The 20,449-nt window shown below is 38.9% G+C and overlaps 2 long non-coding RNA genes across 3 annotated transcripts in view; one reads left to right on the top strand and one right to left on the bottom strand.

Moving 5' to 3' along the window:
• LOC102027001 overlaps positions 1-7,273 on the top strand; it is a 9,987-nt gene extending 2,714 nt beyond the window's left edge. For both annotated transcript variants that reach the window (XR_261501.2, XR_261502.2), the window contains 3 exons: positions 1,648-1,958; positions 2,382-2,734; positions 5,746-7,273. This is a non-coding gene — a long non-coding RNA (uncharacterized LOC102027001). The remainder of the gene's footprint in view (positions 1-1,647; positions 1,959-2,381; positions 2,735-5,745) is intronic.
• Positions 7,274-8,394: 1,121 nt separating this feature from the next.
• LOC106148898 lies at positions 8,395-13,056 on the bottom strand. Its single transcript, XR_001234650.1, has 2 exons — positions 13,009-13,056; positions 8,395-8,789 (listed from the first exon to the last, which is right to left on the bottom strand). It is a non-coding gene; the product is annotated as an uncharacterized LOC106148898 (long non-coding RNA).
• Positions 13,057-20,449: the final 7,393 nt, after the last annotated feature.

Genomic DNA, 20,449 nt, shown 5'->3' with positions numbered 1-20,449 from the left:
AAAGAAAAAGGGAAAACATAGAAGGAAAAAGTAGAAACAAAGTTTTTGTGAAGAAGGAGGGGGAAGAATGATTGAAAGAAGAGGAGGAGAAAGTGGGAATAAAGAATCAAGATATATCATGTACAGGTACAAATTCCTATTATAAATGTGATCTTTATGTGTATCAAAAGTGTACCAATAAAAAGACTGAAAAATACAGTTTTAACAATAGTTGTCGGGGCTGGGGATTTAGCTCAGCGGCAAAAGCGCCTGCCTGGCAAGCGCAAGGTCGTGAGTTCGGTTCCCGGTACCGGAGAAAAACTAAAACAACAACAACAAAAAAAATACAATAGTTGTCACTAGAGGGTAGGATTATAGGTCATATGGGTCATTAAAATGTATTGCTTTTATTTTCAATGTTTGTTAAATTTTCTGCAATGAACATTGTATTAGGTTTCTCTAGAGGAACAGAATCAGTATATGTGTAATTTTTGTAGGGGATTATTAGGTAAGATTACAGGATCCGAAGTGAGAAAGTCCACAGTGGCTGTCTGTGTGCTGAGGAGTCCAAGGATTGAGAATCTGCTCACCCAAGAAGGTGGAAAAAGCAGAACAACAGGGGTCCAGGATGCAGTACCAGTCCAAGGTTGAAGGTCTTGGAGCTCTCTGTATAGTAGCCAGTGTGAGTCTGTATTGGACAGCTGAAGACACTGGACACTGATGTCCAAGGCAATGGTGAAGACTAGCTGTTAGAAATGGGCAGACTTCTTCTTTCCCTTTTTATTCCATCCAGACTACAAGCCTATTAGTTACTGCTGCCCACACTGGAGTGGGTCTTCCCCCTCTCAATTTGCTGTCCTGCATGTCAGTCATCCACAGACACACCCAGAACTGTGCCTTACTAATTTGCTAGGCATTGCTTAAGCCTTGAAGTTGACATATCATGATTAATGGTCACAAACAAATAAAATATTTCAGTTATTAACTCTGAAAGGTGTTAAATGGATTAAAAGTATAGTGTATATAGGTTGTGAATTATATAGTACTTCTGAATGCTAATAATAATTAAGCTTTCAAGCTTTAAAGCAGCCATAGAACAGAAGCAGCAAAAGACTGCTTTAGCCTGAAACAAAAGGCAAGTATTAGAAATCTTGTTCCTATACTAATCTCTTCTGTGACAATCTTATACAGTACAAGGGTTTATGTAAATATGAAGAATTTAGATTTTTTTCATATAATAACAAAAAGTCACCCAGCATGATCTTAGTATGTTCAGCTTTGGGTTTTACTATAAGAAATAAGCCTGCCAGGCGTGGTAGTGCATGCTATTAGCACTCTTGGATGTTAAGGCAGGAGGGACATAAGTCCTAGCCCAAGCATGGTGACTTAGAACTTGTGTCAAAATAAAAAATAAAAAGGGGCTGGTTTGTAAGTCAGTGTTTATACCCTGGATTCAATCTCCAGTACTAACACAGATGAATAGATAAACTTATTTTCATGTATTTTTGAGGAAATATTTACTGTTTTAGGGTGTGTCACATTTAGGGGTACAATCTTCATCCTTCCAGGATTAGACCAGCTTGCGATTCATTTATTATTATTGGAAGGAAATTTCACAACAGTTAATCAAATTAATGAGAGAGCTTATTGATTCTCTATCTGTATCAGCCTCCCAGGTCTGAGATCCACCTTCGAGAGGGCACAGCTGTGACTCACGGGGCGGCAGACTATTTCCTGTGGTGCTATTTCTCTGGAATTTGCTGGAAATTTCCTGGTAGGGTGCAAGGGAAAGCTGCTCATACACAGGTGTCTCATTGGAGACATTCCACTATGAAAGTACCAGAAGAGGTACCTGCTACTGGCCACCATGGACGCAGAAGAGAACAGTTTGCAGAAGCTGTCCCAGAGGACTTCCTGCTGGTCTCCACTGTGCAGATTAGGCACTCAGCAGTAGCATTAGCCAAGTCAGCCTTCATGAGGTAAATCCATATTATTGCACACATACACAGCCACCATCCCTGTCATCAAAAGCCCATTGTGTATGGGTCCCTCAAGCAAACACTGAGGTGGCTGTAGAAAGAGACTGATACCCTCAGAAGGCATCCTTTTGTCCACCTGATTGTTAACAGCTCCTTCTGCAATGGGTACCCTTTGTTGCAATAAAATATCTCTACGGCCCATGCCCATTCAGAGAGGTCCATCCACACGGAAGCTCCTTCACTAATTTCCTTGTCACTAAACTTTCTTCCAAGTCCCTGATCACTCAGCCAAATAACTGGCAACTGTTCATAAGACAGTGTTGCTCCACCCTTCTGGCTGTCCTTCCCTCTCGACATGGACAACCAAACATTTTGTTCCATGTTCTGCTCACTGGGAGGATTTCCCTTTCTGTTGTCTTTTAGGGTCACCTTTGAGTGTCACTGAAGGGCTATACTTCTCTACTGGGATGGCATCAGCATATTGTACAGATCCGTCTATATACCAGGCAATGCATCATATATATTATACCCTCAAAATATTTTGGTATCATCTGTAATCTTTTCAGCCTTCCTTCTGTGAGAATCTTCAATTTTCCAAAGGAGTCTAGACCCACAATTCCTCAAAAGCATGCCTTCCCATGACCTTGGTGCAAGCTCAGCAAGTTTTAAATCTGGACACTAGTAAAAATACTTTTACAATTCCCTTTTCTATTGTTTGGGATTCACAGTGACACATTTATATCTGGACTGTTTATAAACAAATACATTTCAAACAGGTAAGTGTGATATTGTAATATAATAAGAAATAGACATTTTGGTCTTTGTCTAGTTTCCTGCCACAGAGTCTTTAGAATCTCTGAAGTAGTGTCTTTTTGTATGCTAATGAGCACCTTGGTGTTTGGGGGCTCCCAACCAGGTGATTAGAGGGTTGGCACTTTTGAAGTGGTCTGAAGGTTGTGTTGATCACCAATGGCCAATGTAATGAAACTTCCATAAAAACCAACAGATAAAGTTCAAAAAGTTTCCTGGTAGTTGAAGATGTGAAGGTACTGGCAGGATAGTGTAACCAGAAGAAGCATAAAAGCTCCACATTCCAAGCCAAGTGTAGTGGTGCATGCCTGTAATCCCAGAACTAGGAGGCTGAGGCTGGAGGATTACTGTGAGTTCAAAACCAGCCTGGGCTGCAAAGTGAGTTCAAATAAAAAAGCTCCATATTCCTATTCCCATACCTTGCCCTATACATCTCTTCCATCTGGCTGTTTCTGGGTTTTATTCTTTTACAGTGAATGAATGATAGTGAGTGGAGTGGTTTCATGACTTCTGTGACCCATTCTAGCAAATGATCTGACTGAGGGCAGGTTGATGGAACCACTAACTTAGTGCCGTCAGTCAGAAGCACCATCAACAACCTGGATTTGAGATTGACATCTGAGGTGGGCGTGTGCAAGCTCACAGCCTTATAATTTGAGAATGTGTTCAGGTAGAGTGTTCGAATGGAATAAAATGATAGGAGGGCCACTCAGTGTCTCCCAAGAAATAGGGAATTCTTTGGTTTTGCTATGGTTCAGATAAGTGGCTCCCAAAGGCACATGTATAGTGGTTTAGTAGCAGCCTGGGTACTCTTGGAACCTTTAGAACAGGGGACCTAGTGGAAGAAAATTAAGTCTTATAGGCAGACTCTTGAAGGGGATATTGGGATCCCAGTCCCTTCTCTCTTTTTGCTTTCTAACCACCATGAGGGAAACAGACCTCCTCTGCCTTGTGCTCTTACCTTATTATACTGTGTTGTGCTGCTGATAGCAATAGGACCAAGTGACCATGGACTGAAACCTCCGAAAGTGTGAGCCAAAATAAGCCTTTCCTTCTTATAAGTTGCTTATCTCAGGTATTTTTTCACAGTGACAGAAAGCTGATTAATACAGTGGTAAAGAAAACACAATTTTGTTGAACGGAAGTGCTATGAGAGTACTGAAGTAAAAAAAAATTTTTCCTTACACAGCAAAAACAGAGGTTTCATAAATAAAAGGGATTCCTACCAAAGTATTAGTAGATGTCTCTTAGTGAAGTCTGACAACTTTTTTTTTTTTTTTTTGTCTTTTCTTCTGGTACCAGGAATCGAACTCATGACCTTGCACTTGCCAGGCAGGCGCTTTGCTGCTGAGCTAAATCCCCAGCCCCAGTCTGACAACTATTGTACAGCAAAACACTGAGTGGCACTGGCTCACTTGCTTATGGATCATGTTCACAGTATGCTAGCATATTGTTCCTGTAAGAAACAACTATTGTCAGACTGAGGCCAGACATCACAGGCTCCACTTAGGAATTTCCCAAAGAATCATTCTAGCACAGGACAGTGAGGAAGGAATACCTTTTTTGGGGGGGAATTATTTTCTCTTGGTCTCGGTGGTAAGCAGAATAATGACACTCACCCCCCCTCCCCCCCGCAGATGTCCACACCCTAATCCTCAGACCTATGACTATATTACCCGGCATGGAAAAGAGGCTTTGCAGAGTGAGTAAGGACTTTGGGGTAGGGTGAATATTGTGGATCATTGTGAATTATCTGGGCCCAGTTTAGGCATGAAAGCCCTTAAAAGCAGTGAGCCTTTCCTCACTATGGTCAGAAGATATGACTTAACAAGATGGGTCACAAAGATGCAAAATCATGGTTTTGAGGCTGGATAAAGGAGATGATCAGCCAGCAAATATGGGTGGAGTCTAGACACTGGAAATGTAAGGAAATGAATTCTACACTAGAATCTCCAGAAAAGAATGCAGTCCTGTTTACATCTTCATTTTATCCCAGTAAGACCTCTGTTAGAATTCTGAACAATGAAACTATGACAGATTTGTTTTATTTTAAGTCACTAAGGCTATGATAATTTGTTACAGCAGCAATAGAAAACTAATACCACCTCCAGGTTGGCTACACGTAGGCAATAGATCAGCTCCTGGGAATCATCATATCTATACTGATTTCTTAAGTATACTTTGCATAATCTTAAATATGATTATACTGGGATGCTTAAAAACTTTATAGACAGAAAATGTAGACGTGCTTTTTATTTCTGAATTGGAGAAAGTCTGTTATACAGTTATCATTTCACCAAACCCTCTCCACCAACTTGGGCAAAGTAATTTTCTAAGTGAAGATGCTATTAAGTAACCTGTATACAATTGAGGTTTACTACATGTTTTCTGTTCATTGTGAAAATGACATAGATGGGAAGCTTTATCTAGCCATAAGGAAAATTAAGCATAAAAATAAAACAACAGAAGTCTGCCTTTGGGTCATTATGGTGGATAAAATATACCCATACCATATTTTTCTAATGGAATTATGGGCTTTGCATCATGGTAGCTGGCTGTAAATCTCAGTAGCTGTACCTGGGGGATACAGGAAGCAATCTTTGTATTCACTTATGACAAATAGCAAGGTGTGTACACATGTGCAAAAGTGTCAAGATTTTTACCCACATAATTGGCATGTAACATTTTATATGTGTGTATCCTGGACATCAAGAGAGTTAAAATACACCCATACCATAATTTTGTAATGTAAATATGTACTTTACCATAATGGAAGCCAGGTATGGCTCATAGTAGCTGCATCTGGGGAAAACAGGAACCCATCTGTGCATTCACCCACTTCGCAGATGAAGGGCAAGATGTGTACTGTAGCTCCAAAGTAGCAAGAGGTATTTTACCCATGAAATGCTCGTTGCTAAATTTCTGTGCATTTAGAGTTTGTTTTTAAAAATGTTTTATTTTTTTCTTGTATAATTAGCCCAATTCAGTGCAATGGCACTTTAAAACCCAGATTTGTAACTTTGGGAGGAAGTCCAAAGTGAGTTATCAGATGACTGATGCACAGATGATGATGGTGATGATGATGATGATGATCACTTTGATGTTGGCCATTTGAGCCAAAGTTCCTGTGACAGTGAAATGGAGTAAGAATCAACTGATGCAGACACAGAGAATGAAGACCTCCTTGATTCAGATGAGGAAGAAAACAATGCTGAGTACATACTTAACTAGTCAAAACACAGCAAAATGGTCTACATGTCTGAATGGTCCAATGTTAGGACTAGATCCAAAAATATAATTAGGTTCTTGGCAGGGGTGAAACTGGAGTGGCAGCACTATGGTTCAATGTTGGAAATTGTTTCTAACAGATGATATTCTACAAGACGTTGTGAAATACAAAAATGATGAAATATAAGTAAAACCTTCTGTATGCACTGATAGTCAGACTTGAAAATGTATTTATTATACTCTCTCACTCACCGAACTGAGAACATTCATAGATCTGCTGTATTTAGCAGGGCTTTTTCGTGGTAATTGCAGAAATGTAAGACTTTTGGAGAAGTGATGGGTGTGGGATTGAGGTCTGTAGAATAACAACACTGAGGAGATTTGGTTTCCTTCAAAATTGCCTGAGGTTTGAGGACAAAACCCCCACCAAAAGAGAGAAAGAACCCATAATCTGGCTGCTATCTGCTCCTTGTTTGAGGGCTTTGTTTCAAAATGTCAAGCATTTTGCACAACATCTAAATATTTGACTACTGATGAGCAGCTTGCAGCATTTCGTGGTTGCTGTAACTTTAGGTAGTATTTGCCAAATAAGCCTTCAAAATATGGCATAAAAATATATACTCTGGTAGGTGTAAAGACATATTATACTTTCAATTCAGAAATTTATCCTGGAACACAGTTGCCAGGTCTTTATTCATACAGTAATAAACCAAATTATGTTGTAAACAATCTTCGTGCTCCTATCTCCCAAACTAATCAGAATGAGACATTCAACAATTGGTTTACCAGTTACCCGTTGATGTTACATTTGCTTACAGCATGAATTGACCAGTATAGGAACTATATGCAAAAAAAACCCCAGAAATTCCTAGTGAAATGTTGCAAGTTCAAAATAGAGAATTATATAGAGAATTTTATAACAAATAATAATAATAATTTTTTTAAAAAAACCATAACATTGGCCTTGTTTGTATATGGCAAATAAAAACAAAGTGGTACTGCTAATGTCAACACTGTATCATGATGGCAAGATGGACAAAGAAAATTCAACAAAAATGAAGCTAGAGACTAACTTTTTACAACAAAACCAAAGGTGGAGTAGATGTTGTTAACTACTTATGCAGCAACTATGATGTCACTTGAAACACAAAGTGTTGACCAATGTTGTATTTTACTCTATCCTAAATATGTATGACATTACTAGTTTCATAGTTTACAAAGAAAATACAAGTATAAAATATCACAGAGAAATTTTCTTATAGGACTGGGATTGAAATTTATAATTTCAGATCACTTATAACAGAGGAAGAACAAAATATTTCTCCCCAAGGAACTGTGCAAAAAAAAATTATGGAGCATACTCGTGAGCTGACAGATGTATAGGCAGGTACAACATCAAAAAGACCTACTGAGACAACAAGAAAACTAAAAATATGTCACCTATGCACTAAAAAAAGGACAAGAGAACAAAACATGTGCTATCAGTGTAAGCAATACTTGTGCACAGAACATGCACAGGTCATGTGTGAAGACTGTCTTGGGTGTGACAGTTAAAGCAAAAATTATTTCTGTGATAGACTTTTATTTGTATTTTCATTGTAGTTCACTTAGATTTTTATTTCTGATGTTATCTTTTAGGTTTTGAAAGTAAAACAGGTGATGTGAAAATGTTAATGTCTATTCTAAGTACTCATTACATATTTGATATTTAATCTTATTGATATCTTGTTTTCCTGATAAGTGCATTTTATACAATATAGAAAGAAACTCCTGACAAAAGAGGAAGACAAGAGAGATGACAAGAATGGCCTGCCACACAGGAAAGAAAGCTAAGCACATGTGCTGTTATTGTAAGCGAGACTTGTGTATGGAACATGCAGTTGTCATGTGTGAAGACTTCCTTGGGTGTGACAATTGAAGCTAAGATTATTTTTATTGTAGAGTTGTACTGGTATTTTCATTGTAATACATATAGGAATTTATTTTTGTTGTTATTTTTTAGATTTTGTGAGCAAACTTTATGTTGAAAATATTGATGTTTAAATGCACAATACATATTAAAAATATAATACTTTATTTTAGTGATATTTTATGTTCCTGGTGAGATGTCAAGCATGTCCTACAAAAAAAGACAAGTGAGATATCAAGTATGTCCTACAAAAATGACAGGAAAGCAAAACCCAGGTGCTATCGGTGTAAATGATACTTGTGTATGGAATGTGCTGTTTTCATATGTGGAGACTGGAGTTGGAAATATAGCTCAGCAGCACAGTACCTGCCTGGCAACTGCTTAGTCCTGAGTTTGATTCCCAATACCAAAAAAAAAATCACCTGGTCAATTCTCCCCCCCTCTGAGATCATATATGAAGATTATTTTTGTTGTAGAGTTTTATTGGTATTTTCACTGTAGTTGCTATAGGAATGTATTTCTCTTGTTATTTTTTAGACTTTGTAAACAAAAGTCAGTTGATGTTGAAATTTATATGCTTATTTGTAAACAAATATTAAAAATTCAATACTTTAAACAGGTTTTTTCTGTTAAGGACACATTGTTAAATATACTAAAACTCATAAAATTAAAATTAATAATTCAGCAATAGAAATACTTCTAAAAAATAAACATAGGTGTTATTCACCCCATGCTCATTTAACTGAAAATGGACATGACACCTCCAAGAAATTAGAAGTAGGATTTTGGTCAAGGTAATCATGCTGAGATGAGGTTTGAAATTCTTCCTAGACTCACCATCAGGTGGGCATGCTCATCCCTCTAGTGGCCCCTGCATAAGCACACTGTCTAACAGGAGAAAAGAAAAGGGTTGATCAGTGGAGTTCAACAGGAAGAGATGGGTGCATCTCCAGAGTTAACCATTATTATGTGTCGAAGGGCTTGGAGATTTTTGATTAAGGAATCATTTTCCTGATTGATGAAGACATAATTCAGCTCTTGTCATCTACTTTGCTAGAAAGTTTTGGAGGATATTAAGCAGGATATGATGCTTAATTAAGATTTAAAAAAAAAAAAAAAAAACTTTTTTTCAATACTGGGGATTAAGCCCAGCACCTTGGACTGAGCTGTACCTCCAGCCCTTTTAATTTTTTTTTATTTTGGAATGGGATCTCACTAAATTACTTAGCAGCATAGACTGTGCTTGAACTTGTGATCCTCCTTTTTCAGCCTCACAGAGTGCTGGAGTTAGAGGTATGAGCCATCTTAAAAACACTTTTTTAAAAATTCTAATAAAAACTTGAAAACATTTGACTTCTACTTCCATATATAAACCAAAAATCTTTTCTTTATATTAATTATTAAAGCTTAGGGATATACTTCAGAATATCTCTGAAAGACAAAACAACATACTAATAACTGTGGCTGCCTCTGGGAAGAAATGGAGGCTTCTGGGTGAAGGAAGGAGGGAGATTTATGTTTATTGAATTCCATTTTGTGCCTTTACATTATATACTGCAAAAACAAAAGTTATGCCAAGTGTACACAGATTCTACTGAAGTAGCTACTTGATTTGTTAACATTTGAAAATTTTACATTTGTTTTTACTTAGATTTTTACTTAGAAAGGTGCCTGTTCCTGTATAGATCAAGCTACATGCATGTGTCCCAGCTGAGGCAGTTGTGTTGGAAACCAGTCAAGTAGCATGACATTATATACTCAAAATTTAGAAAAACACTGCTCTGAAAAACGTCATTTATATGAGCAAGTATGAATATATGTGTTTGTATAAACAAGTACTATATATCCTACTTTTTTGGATTTGGATTGTTCCACAAAGGTTCATGTGTGGAAGCTTAGTCTCAGTATGCTGGCGGGGGTGCCGATGGCCGTCACAGATGACGCGGTGGAAGGTCCTCAGTGTGTGGAGGCTCTGCCTGCAGAAAGGGTTGGAGTGCTGTTCCTGGGTCTCCAGAAAGGGGGAGAGAGAGCTGTTACCGGAGTGAGGCTGGCCCCTGATGTCTCTCTGGCTTCTTATTTCAAAATGTCATTTTCTCCTCCCCTTACTGCTATGAGGCCCTCACAAGCAGTTGAACCAATGATCTTGGACTTGGGGGCTGGGGATTTAGCTCAGCGGCAAAAAGCGCCTGCCTGGCAAGCGCAAGGTCGTGAGTTCGGTTCCCGGTACCGGAGAAAAACCAAAAAAAAAAATGATCTTGGACTTTAGCCTCTGAAAGGCTGAGCTGAATAAACAAGGTTTCTTTATAAAGTTAGCCTACCTCATGTATTATGTGATGTAAAACAAAATGAACTAAAATATATACCAAAAGTAATGGCAACTATCTTTGGAAGGCAGATAGGTGATTTTTGTTTATCTTTTTCACTTTCCTAATTTTCCAGATTTACATAAGAAACAAAGGATCTCTTCTGTAATTAGAAGAGATGGCATCTTCAACGACAAAGTATTTCCCATGACTTGGGCCCAGCTCACCTAATCAACTCACTTTCTGGTTCTCCTCTAGCAAAGAGACTATTTCTTCGCTGCTGCACTTGAGAGAGCTATGAGAAGAGACAGCCTGCCAACTGTCCCAGTAGGAATCTGACAAGTTTAATTCCTCACTGATGGGTCTGGTCTTCAACATGATTCGCTAGCAAACTTGACTTTTCCATAGATGCATCCCAACTGTTATGGTTTGTATGTAGATGCCCCCCTCAAAGAGTCATGCAGTCATGGGTGGGGCTTTTTGGAGGTGGCTGGATGTAGGATGCATGATGCTGTGATAAAGGATGTGATGCTGGGGTTAATTCATGTTGAGATGCTAGGATTAAGGGTGCCTCACCCTGGATGTGAATTCTACTTGCCTTAAGGGTGGGTAGCCTGGATAAAATATAAGGGACAGAAAGAGGATCTCCACTTGCTGCTTGCTGCCTTGTTGGCTTTTACCTTCTGCCCACCATAAACTGTTTCACCTCTGTGATGCCCCTCTGCTGTGCTACCCTGTCTTGGAGCCAGTCAACTATGAACTGAAACCTCTACAAATTGTGAGCCAAACAAACCTTCCCTCCTTTAATTCTGAGTGTCAGATAGTTTGTCTCAGCAACAGGAAAAGTAACTAAGACACCAACTATCCACTGATAGAAAACTGATGCTAACTAAACTCACGAGTAATTAAATTTTCTCAAGAGTAATAAGAACTTGCAACAATGGTGGATGTTAAGGGGTATGCTTTTTGGATGAACAAAAAGCTCTGGCCTATTATTTTCAGAAGTTTTTTTTTTCTCTTAGCAGTAGTATGCTTTCTTCAAGCAACTACTTAGTTTTTATTTGTTGTTTTGGTTTGGTTTGGTGTTTATTTTATTTTGTTTTATAGATAACTAATGTGTAAAACAGAGAAAATGAAGCTGCTCTATTTGAAGATAAATGAAAGATCTGCTGAGCTGCATATGTCCTTCACCTAGATGTGCCTAGGAGGGCTTCTTAGACTTCCTAAAACTTCAGGAAGTACAATTTAACACCAACTCGTTACTGCTACCAAACAGATAAGCAGAAGTTTGTTTAGTGAGCATGGACTGGAAGGAAAGAGAATTAGAGGAGCACTAATTCCAGGTTCTAGGAAATACAGGATGAGCATTTCCAGTTGCACAGTAACACATACCTGCGCTGGGGTACAGCTCATTGAAAAAGCACTTGTCTAGCAAGTTCTATCTCTAGCATCACGAAAAAAGCTAACTATAAAGAACTCTTAGTATGCTTCTTGTCACTAGTTTAACTGATAGTGACTCCTGCACAGCGGCACAAACCTCTGTAAGGAATACACATTCCTGACAGATATAACTGTTCCACCTTCAATAGCAGTAGACAGTGTTGGGCTGGTGACCAGCTTGCTGAAAACATAGCAAAACATAAAAGTCCTGGTCATAGTGGGCATGGTGGCACAACATGCTTGTAATCCCAGCACTTGGGAGGCTGAGGCAGAAGGGTCACTGTGAGGTCAAGGCTAACCTGGGCTGTATAGTGAGTGTAAGGCCAGCCTGAACTACATCCCGAGACTGTCTCAAAAAAAGAAAGAAAAAAGCAATTGCCATTGTTAATGGTACAAACACTCCCACAGGGGCTGATTTTATGCTACTAACAATGGCTCACAAAATTCCTGAATATTTGTTAGCTCACCTGTCCTAGCCAACTCCAGTACAACACTGCCAGAAAATCCCTCATTAATTCTTGCTATTCTTATCTCTTTGAAAAAAATAATTGTCATTGTATGTGTGCTCCATGCAGAACACAACCTATTGTTTCTTCTTTATTTGTTCACACACTTAGATTATAGTACAGCCTAATAGCTTTCTCTGGGGGTGCTCCTGTCTTAATATATCTATATCATCTTTACAGGATTTAGAGGTTTCCTGAAACTCTAATAATCACATAGCTCCAAACCATTGCTAGGTAATTTCTGTGAAAATTAAATTGACCGGTCATGTGTTCATTGCTACTGGCTTTGTTCAGAGAGCAGCCACATTCCAAAAGCCTCTCTACTTTCCGATAACAGTGATTCCTAACAAACCATAAACATCTTTTTGACTTGGGGATGATTTCATACCTTATGGGCCTTTTCTTCCCTATGAATCATGCTACTGTTTATTCCTGGAAGCCAGACGGACAGTTTTTAATAAGTGTATATATTCACACAGTCATAGAAAAATTGAACCTGAACAAATAATTTGGTTAGTTTAACATTTCTGTTTGTCATTGAATGTCCTAGTTCATATTGAGGACATGAATGACCAGTTTTGCTTTTTATAATAAAGTAGTTCTTGGTTCTATTTTTTGAAGACGCATGTAAAGTCAATTACCATATTGTGTAAATCACAGATATTTCCAAATATAAAATATGTAAATCACAGATATTGCCAAATATAAAATATGTCTATGTATCGCCTACGCCGTGTTAACCAGCATTAGTTGCTGATATTATAACTGAATGCAATGGATTCATTCCCTGGTGAGTGCAAAGCCTATAAGCACAACCTAGAAATAAAAAAAGTGAAGAAAGATTTATTACTCACAGCAAGTAAAGACAGTACTGGGGATAATTTTCAAAGAAGTGCTTCTCCCTAAACAAAGGAAGCAAGGACTTTTATTGGTAAAATTATGCATGTTTATATAGGAAAGATTCATCATCACATGTGAGGCATGTGCAGTTTGAGGTCATACTTCTTCATATGTTGCGTGGTCAAAAATGACAAATGGGAATGATCTCAGGGTAGAGAATTTGGCATTGTAATGATCAAAGATTATTCTAGGTAACCTAGAAAAGGGGCTGGGTGGCTTTGGCTGGTTTTAACCTGATCTTCATTTTCTTTGATGGGCTTTATCTGAAACAATAGAACAACTTGAAAATAATTACCCATCATTGAAAGGAGCAGCAGCTCTTTCCCTGTAAGTGTAGGAGCTTTCCTTTCAAGTATCTGCATGACAGCTAAAAACATAATGTAAAGAAATTTAGAATCACTGCGTACTGCAAAATGTTTCCACACCAGGTACAGCAAGTTGCTGGAAATTCTTAGCCTAGAAGTTCTTTGTTTGAGATAAATTACAATTTTTTAAAGGAATATAAACTTATAAAATATTTAAACTGTGCAGTGTATACCATTTTTAAATATCTATGAATTCACTGCAGAGCTAATAGGCCACACAAGATAGATGATGGTGGAAAAATAGTTCAGAGTTTGGGAGAATGTCGTGTGTATGCTCTGGGTGGAGCAAGGCACAGCAAGTTCTGAAGGTGAATGAAAAGCCCACAGTAAGGGAGGTAAGAAAGCAGAAGACAGACTAATTCTAGAACAATTTTTCTATTTCTGGCTTTGGTTCTAGTGCATACATGATTCTGGAAATTAAATGTGTCTCTTTTATAACTAAAATGTTTTAAGTCTTTGGCTTTGCAACCAAAACTGAAAAGTGTATGAGAATGTTAGGAAGACAAGCCAAGTACAGAGTCCTTTCCTCTATGAATTGGCAGCACTTAGAAGTATTAGTCAACAGAATACCTCTAGAAGGTCACCATTCTGTAATGGAATCAGGTATCATGGACAATCACAGGAAGATGAAAGGGGACAGTAGCTAATAGAAGAGAAGTTGAAGCCCAGGCATGGAGCCTGAAGCAACTGGAAAGCCAAGTCATAATACATGCAAAACTGATGCTTCCGGTCAGCTCTTTGGAAGGCTCCCTTACTGCCAAGAGTCTAATTCAATTAGGAGGGGACTGCAGGAATAAAGCATGTGCAGTCTGAGCCTAGCTGAGTGCCCTTAGTGCTAACCCAGTTATTTTGGGAAAATTTTCATATTTGAAAAGATAGACTGCAATTGGCTAAGGAAGCAGCTCAGTGGTAGAGTGCTTACCTAGCATAGGCAAAGCAGAAGGAAGGGAGGGAGGGAGGGAGTAAAGTAGAACATAACAAAGATGTGTTGTATTCATTCAGAGCTAGAAAATAAAGCTCCACTCAGATGTTTCAAATGAGGAGGCTTTAATGAAGGGTCTACTTAAAGAATCCCTTCATGAAAAAACTCCTCAAGCAGGCATGCTGAGGCACCCAGAGCTGGCAAGGGTGGGAATCCATCACCATACCTGGGCTGAGGAGGAAGGGGAGGAAATGGTGTGATCAGAGCCCAGATAGAACTGGGCTGGGGAAAAGCACAGCCCTGCAAGAACTGTGCTATTGGAATGAAACAGTTTCTGTCAAAACCACAGAAGCCAAGCAGCGAGAAATGGAATTAATACCCTAACCACTGTTTCCTCTACACTCCCCTGGCTAAACCCAACCAGAAGTCAGTCTCTTATGTCTCATATCTAGAAGTTTCCTCAAAAGCCTCATGCAGTCATAGGTGGGGTATTTCAGAGGTGGCTAGATCTAGAGTGTGTGATATTGGGATTAAGGGTCCCACACTTGATATGAATACTGCCCACCCTAAAGACAGGTACCCTGTACGCAATATAAGGGGCAGGAAGAAGGCTGCTGCAGTCACTTGCTCCTGCTGCTGCTTGCTGCTGCCTGCTATCCTGCCATGGACTGTTTTTCTTCTTTGATGCCCCTCTGCCGTGCCATCTTTCCTTGGAGCCAGGTGTCTATGGACTGAAACCTCCTCCTTTAACCTGTAGGTGCTGGGTATTTTCTCTCAACATTGAGAAAAATAACTAAGACACAGTCAATAAATAAGCATAGGTGACACAATCAATAGAGGTCACCTTCAGAAACATGAAGAAAGGCAGAAAATGAAGCTTAGATGGAGAACAACTTAGCAGAGATACAAAAAGAGGTTTTCTTGAAACAATGAAGAGAACAGACCACAGAAAAGAATCAGAAACTTCCAAATCAAGTGTTAATTCTGTTGCCGTCACTCTCTGTTTTCCTTCTTAGAATTGGTATATTCATCATTTTTCCTCTGGAGCCTTGTTATTACCCTTATCCCCTTAATGTTGTCCTTTTCTTCTCTGTTATTATTTTTGTAGTACTGGGGATTAAGCCCAAGCCTGCGTACTGAGCTTCATCTCCAGCACCTTTTATTTTATTTTATTTTATTTTATTTTATTTATTTATTTCATTTTATGAGATATGATCTCACTAGGCAGTTGAGGCTGTCCTTGAATTTGCTTATGTAACCCAGGCTGGCCTCAAACTTGTGGCAATCCTTCTGCCTCAACCTCCAGAGCACTGGGATTACAGGTGTATGCCACCCTGCCCAGCTTTCTTTTGTTTTTCTTTTTCTTTTTTTTTTTTTTGAAACAGGATCTTGCCTAAATTGCCCAGTTGGGACTCAAACTTTCACTCCTCCTGCTTTAGCCTCCCTTATTGCTGAGATTCAGTTGTGCACCACTGCTCCTGACTTAATGTTAAGTATGAATATTTTAACCATTTTAGGAAATTTCATATATATATAAAACTACAAAGAATATATAATAAACCCCACTATACCACCAGCTTCAATAATTAAAAAATCATGGCTGATCTTTTCCCCTGTATTCCCCCATCCAGATTATTTTAAAGTTAATCTCAAACATCATACACACATATTTCAGTATGTGTCACTAATGAAGAAGAGTCTTTAAAATATAAATATGATATCATTATTATGCTTAAAAATTAGTCATTGTTAGCATTTGAAAATCATCAAATATGCAGTCAGGTTTCACATGTCTCTGATTACCTTATAGAATTTTGAACTGGACATGGTGGTACATGCCTATAATGTTAGCACTTTGGGAGGCTGAGGCAGGGGAATTACAAGTTTGAGCCCAGCCTTGGCAAGTAGACTTAGCGAGACCTTCCCCCAATATAAAAAGTGAAAACGGGTGAGTGGTGGTTGGCTGGGAATATAGCTCTAAGTGAAGGCCCTGAGTCCAATCCCCAGTACCACAAAAAACAAAAGTCTCTGCATGGTAGCACATGCCTATAGTCTCAGCACTTGGGAGGATTGCTGTGAGTTCGAGGCCAGCCTGGGCTACATAGTGAGACCTTGTCTCAAAAAAAAAAAAATTGTTGCTACACTTTTTTATTTTTTGAATCAGAATTCCAATTGAGTCCATGCATTAGTTGGTTGAAATGTCCCTTTTGATTTTTAGTTCCTCTTCCCCTCCCCATCTCCCTTCCTGACCTTTGGGTGTATCTCGCAATTCAATTGTTTTTAAAGAGACAAGCCTGCTTCCCATAGTGCTGAATTTTCTGATTGTGCCTCTATTGCATCATTTAACACATTCCTCTAATCTGTACACCAGTGGTTCAATTTAAAACTTCAATAAGATTCAGGGTTTTTGTGTATGTGTGTGCATGACAGTTTCACAGGTGGTACTATATTCTTCCCTCCTGAGACATATGTGTCTAGTGTGGCTAGTGACTTGTGACCATGTGTGAATGTGTGTCTGTGTATGAGAGTGTTTGTATATATGAAAACATAGGTGTGACTGTGTTGTTGATTATGATACTTGCCAAGACTGATTTATTTACTAGAAATTGAAAAAATGATATTCTAATTTTATAAATTCTTCATTGATTAGTTGGAACATATCTATAAAGAGAAATTTCTCATCAATTATTGGATTACTCTGTGATACAACTAATATAGGAAAAACTATTATTTGATTTTATTCTTTTTAATATGACATTAGTTCCCTAGGATCCTCCAAAGATGATCAACAAATTTTACCCCTTGGTATCATTGGATTTTAAGCATATGTGAAATATTTCAATTCTTTCCTCACTATTGGAAATCATAACCCAAGGCTACTCTATCACTGAGCTATATCCCCAATCCTTTTTATTATTTACCTTTTTCTTTTGTTTCTGTTTTTTGAGGTGGGATCTTGCTATATAGCTCAGGCTGGCCTTCAACTCACTATGTAGCCTAAACTGGCCTTAAACTCTGTGTTGATCCTCCTACCTCAGTCTCCCAAGGGCTGAGGTTATAGGTGCGTACCATCAGATTCACCCTTTATCCTTTATCTGGAGATAGGGTCTCACTAAATCATCCGGGCTAGTCTCAAACCTGGAATCCTTTTGCTGCAGCCACAGAGTAGCTGAGTCTGTCCCCTAATGCTCACATTTCTGTTTCTGGCAGTGAAAGTCTCTGCATGCTGGTCCCAAGTTTCTCTGATACAATCCCAAAAGTCTTTGTAGCTCCTTGATGCTCTGGTTATACAATTTTCCCCAAGGAGCTCTGTTGTTCTTCCCTAGTGTATTGAAAAGATCTAGAAACAATGACCCAGTGTGTAGCAATGTGCACCTGTGGTGACAGCTGGTGGGCTTAAAACAGCTTTGCGGGGAGGTCCTTCCTTGGTCTTTTAGATAGTGGTAGGAAATGATGAATTGCACAAACTAGTCCTTGTGCTGTGCCACACGTTACACTGCTTCCAACAGGAGACGGAGTGCATTTCTCTGCACTTGGCCAGAGGACTTAACTCGCACAGGTGACACAGTCAGAGGCTTGATGAGCACATTCGCAGTGGAGCTTTCTTGCTGGCCTGTTTGGGAAAAGCCAGAGTAGGCTCCTAGAGGACAAAAACCACATGGAAAGAAATACTTGTTGCCACTGTTGTGCCAATGGAGGCCCAGAGTCTTTTGTGAGAATGCTATCCTGCACAATATCCTCAAACCAGTCACCCCAACCAGAACTTCCCAGCTCACCCACAGAATCATGAAAACACAAATGTTCTTTTATGTTATTAAGTTGTGCGGTGGTTTGTTAAGCACAAACACTGACTGATACAGAAATGTCATTAGGATATCCGCCTGTGTGGTCAGATTACTTATTTAAAAATCATTCAAAATTATACTTCTCATATGTCATCAACAGAATCCCTTTTTATGTTCACTGATTTGTTTGGTGTTTTTATATTTTTTTAAATTTTGTTTTATTTTGCCATCCAGGGGATCACACCCAGGGTGCTCCACCAACAATTTACATCTGTGCCCCTATTTACTTATTTTTTTTATTTATTTATTGTTTTTGAGACAGGGTCTTGTTAAGTTGACCAGGCTGTCCTCAAACTTACAATTATGCCTCAACCTCCCAAGTAGCTGGGATTATAGGCATAGACCACTGTGCCCAGCTTCATCTGTTTGCTTAATTTTATATTTGATTTTATATTGTTATTAAAACATTTATATAGTTTCTAAATCAAATATATAAACAAAATGTATTTGAAGAAATCTAGCTTATCTCTTACCATTCTCTCCCTTCCTGTGGAGAAGCTACTATTTAAAAAAATTTAATGGTTTTTTTCCTTCCTTTTTATTGTTAATTTTAAATCATGCCACTAAGCAATTTAAGTAAAATACATGCTTTGGTTAATTTAAGTAAATACATGCTTCCATGAAGCCTTACATTTGCCTGGAACTTCCCAGCTTCCAGAAGTCTTTGATGCATGGTTGCACTGCATAGGGGATGCAAGAGGGAAATGTATCATTCAGTCTCTTTGTGGTCCTGTTTTCAAGTGAAGCATAATTTTAGAAGTTGCACATACTCTTCTCTCAGAAACTGCAAGAACACAGACAATCTGTACTCTCGTGCCTCTGAGTCACACAGGAGCTCGCCAAATGGCAAATGCACCTTCTGAAAAATGGAAGAAGTACCACAGATTAACTAATTCTTTAATGGTATTTGGCTCACAGCCCCTTATTCTTTCCTGGTTCCACTCCAATAGCTAAATTGAACTAACAATAATTTTAACTCACTTCTAGAATGTAGCACATATGATGTTCAAAGTGGTTGCTAGGTGCTATGAGGGATACAGCCAAACACAAGGTCCAGTGCTTGACTCCAGAAGCTACAAATCAAGTGGCTCTTTAAAAAGCCATTTCAACAAGTGTAAGAATTCTCGTTCATGGGGCTGGGGATATAGCTCAGCGGCACAAGCACCTGCCTGGCAAGTGCAAGGTCTTGAGTTCGAGTCCTGGTATCAAAAAAAAAAAAAGAATTCTAGTTCACTGAAAACAACCCTACTTTGCATAGACTTTATATTTTCTAGGAAGTTTTATGAAACATAAGACCTTGAATCAGGGATCGGGAATAAATTGTAATGCTGCTACTTCTGGGTTTGTCTTCAGATTAACTGCAGGAAAACTGTCTTCTGGCATTAGGATCACACCCCTAGTTCTACAAAGGCCTTCACCATTTCTAAACAAGTGAGAACCATAAGGTAAGGGACAGCAAATGCCCCACACCGGGCAGCCCTGCTGGGACAAAGGCCAGGGGAGCCGAGCTAACCATGCTGGCGGAAAGACTGACCTCGTGATTCCACCCAGCAGTGCTGCTTTCTCCGTTTCTACCCAGGCTGTCCACACAGCCTCCTCTAGAAGCTGGTTGAAACAGCTTTACAAAGGATCTGCTTTTAAAAGCAAATCCACTAAATAATTTCTTACTTAATATTCTACTTCTAAAACCTCATAATTAGAAAAGAAATTAATAAAAGCAAACATCTCAATTTTTTCTCCCTATGTTGTTAACACTTTAGAAAGTCGAGAGTACAAAGACCTGTCATAGTAGAAGTGGATAGAAAGGTATTGTTTTTAAAGGTAGTGTTTTTTAAAGGAAATCATTTACAAATATACAATTAAAGCAAAATTGTATGATTTTTTAAGTACTTACTGCCTAAGTGGCAGGAATAACAACAACAACAAAAAGAATTAGATAATACTAATATTATTACTATTACCACTTTGGGAAAATAGTAAGTTCTGTCTTCTCACTCAAACAGGAGTGCCTCCGTCTCGGACTCTAGCCTACCCTAGCTAGCTCTTCCCCTACACACTAAGCTACAGTAAATGCCTGCTCAATTCCAATCCTGGGAACACAGCTGCAAACCAAGGATGGCTCGTCCAGAGCCAAGGATACTGTGTCCCCACATCCCCTCTCACTCTGCCCCTCACCCTCCCAGCAACACCCCAGTCTCCCTCTGTCCCCTGTAGGGATGGAAGAGCCCAGGTTCCTTGGCCACCACAGCCTGCCTGCTACCTT

The sequence above is a fragment of the Chinchilla lanigera genome, unplaced genomic scaffold, assembly GCF_000276665.1.
Source record: "Chinchilla lanigera isolate Chin_1 unplaced genomic scaffold, ChiLan1.0 scaffold00031, whole genome shotgun sequence".
In the NCBI taxonomy this organism is placed as follows: Eukaryota; Metazoa; Chordata; class Mammalia; order Rodentia; family Chinchillidae; genus Chinchilla; species Chinchilla lanigera.
This window is presented reverse-complemented; position numbering and strand designations above follow the sequence as displayed.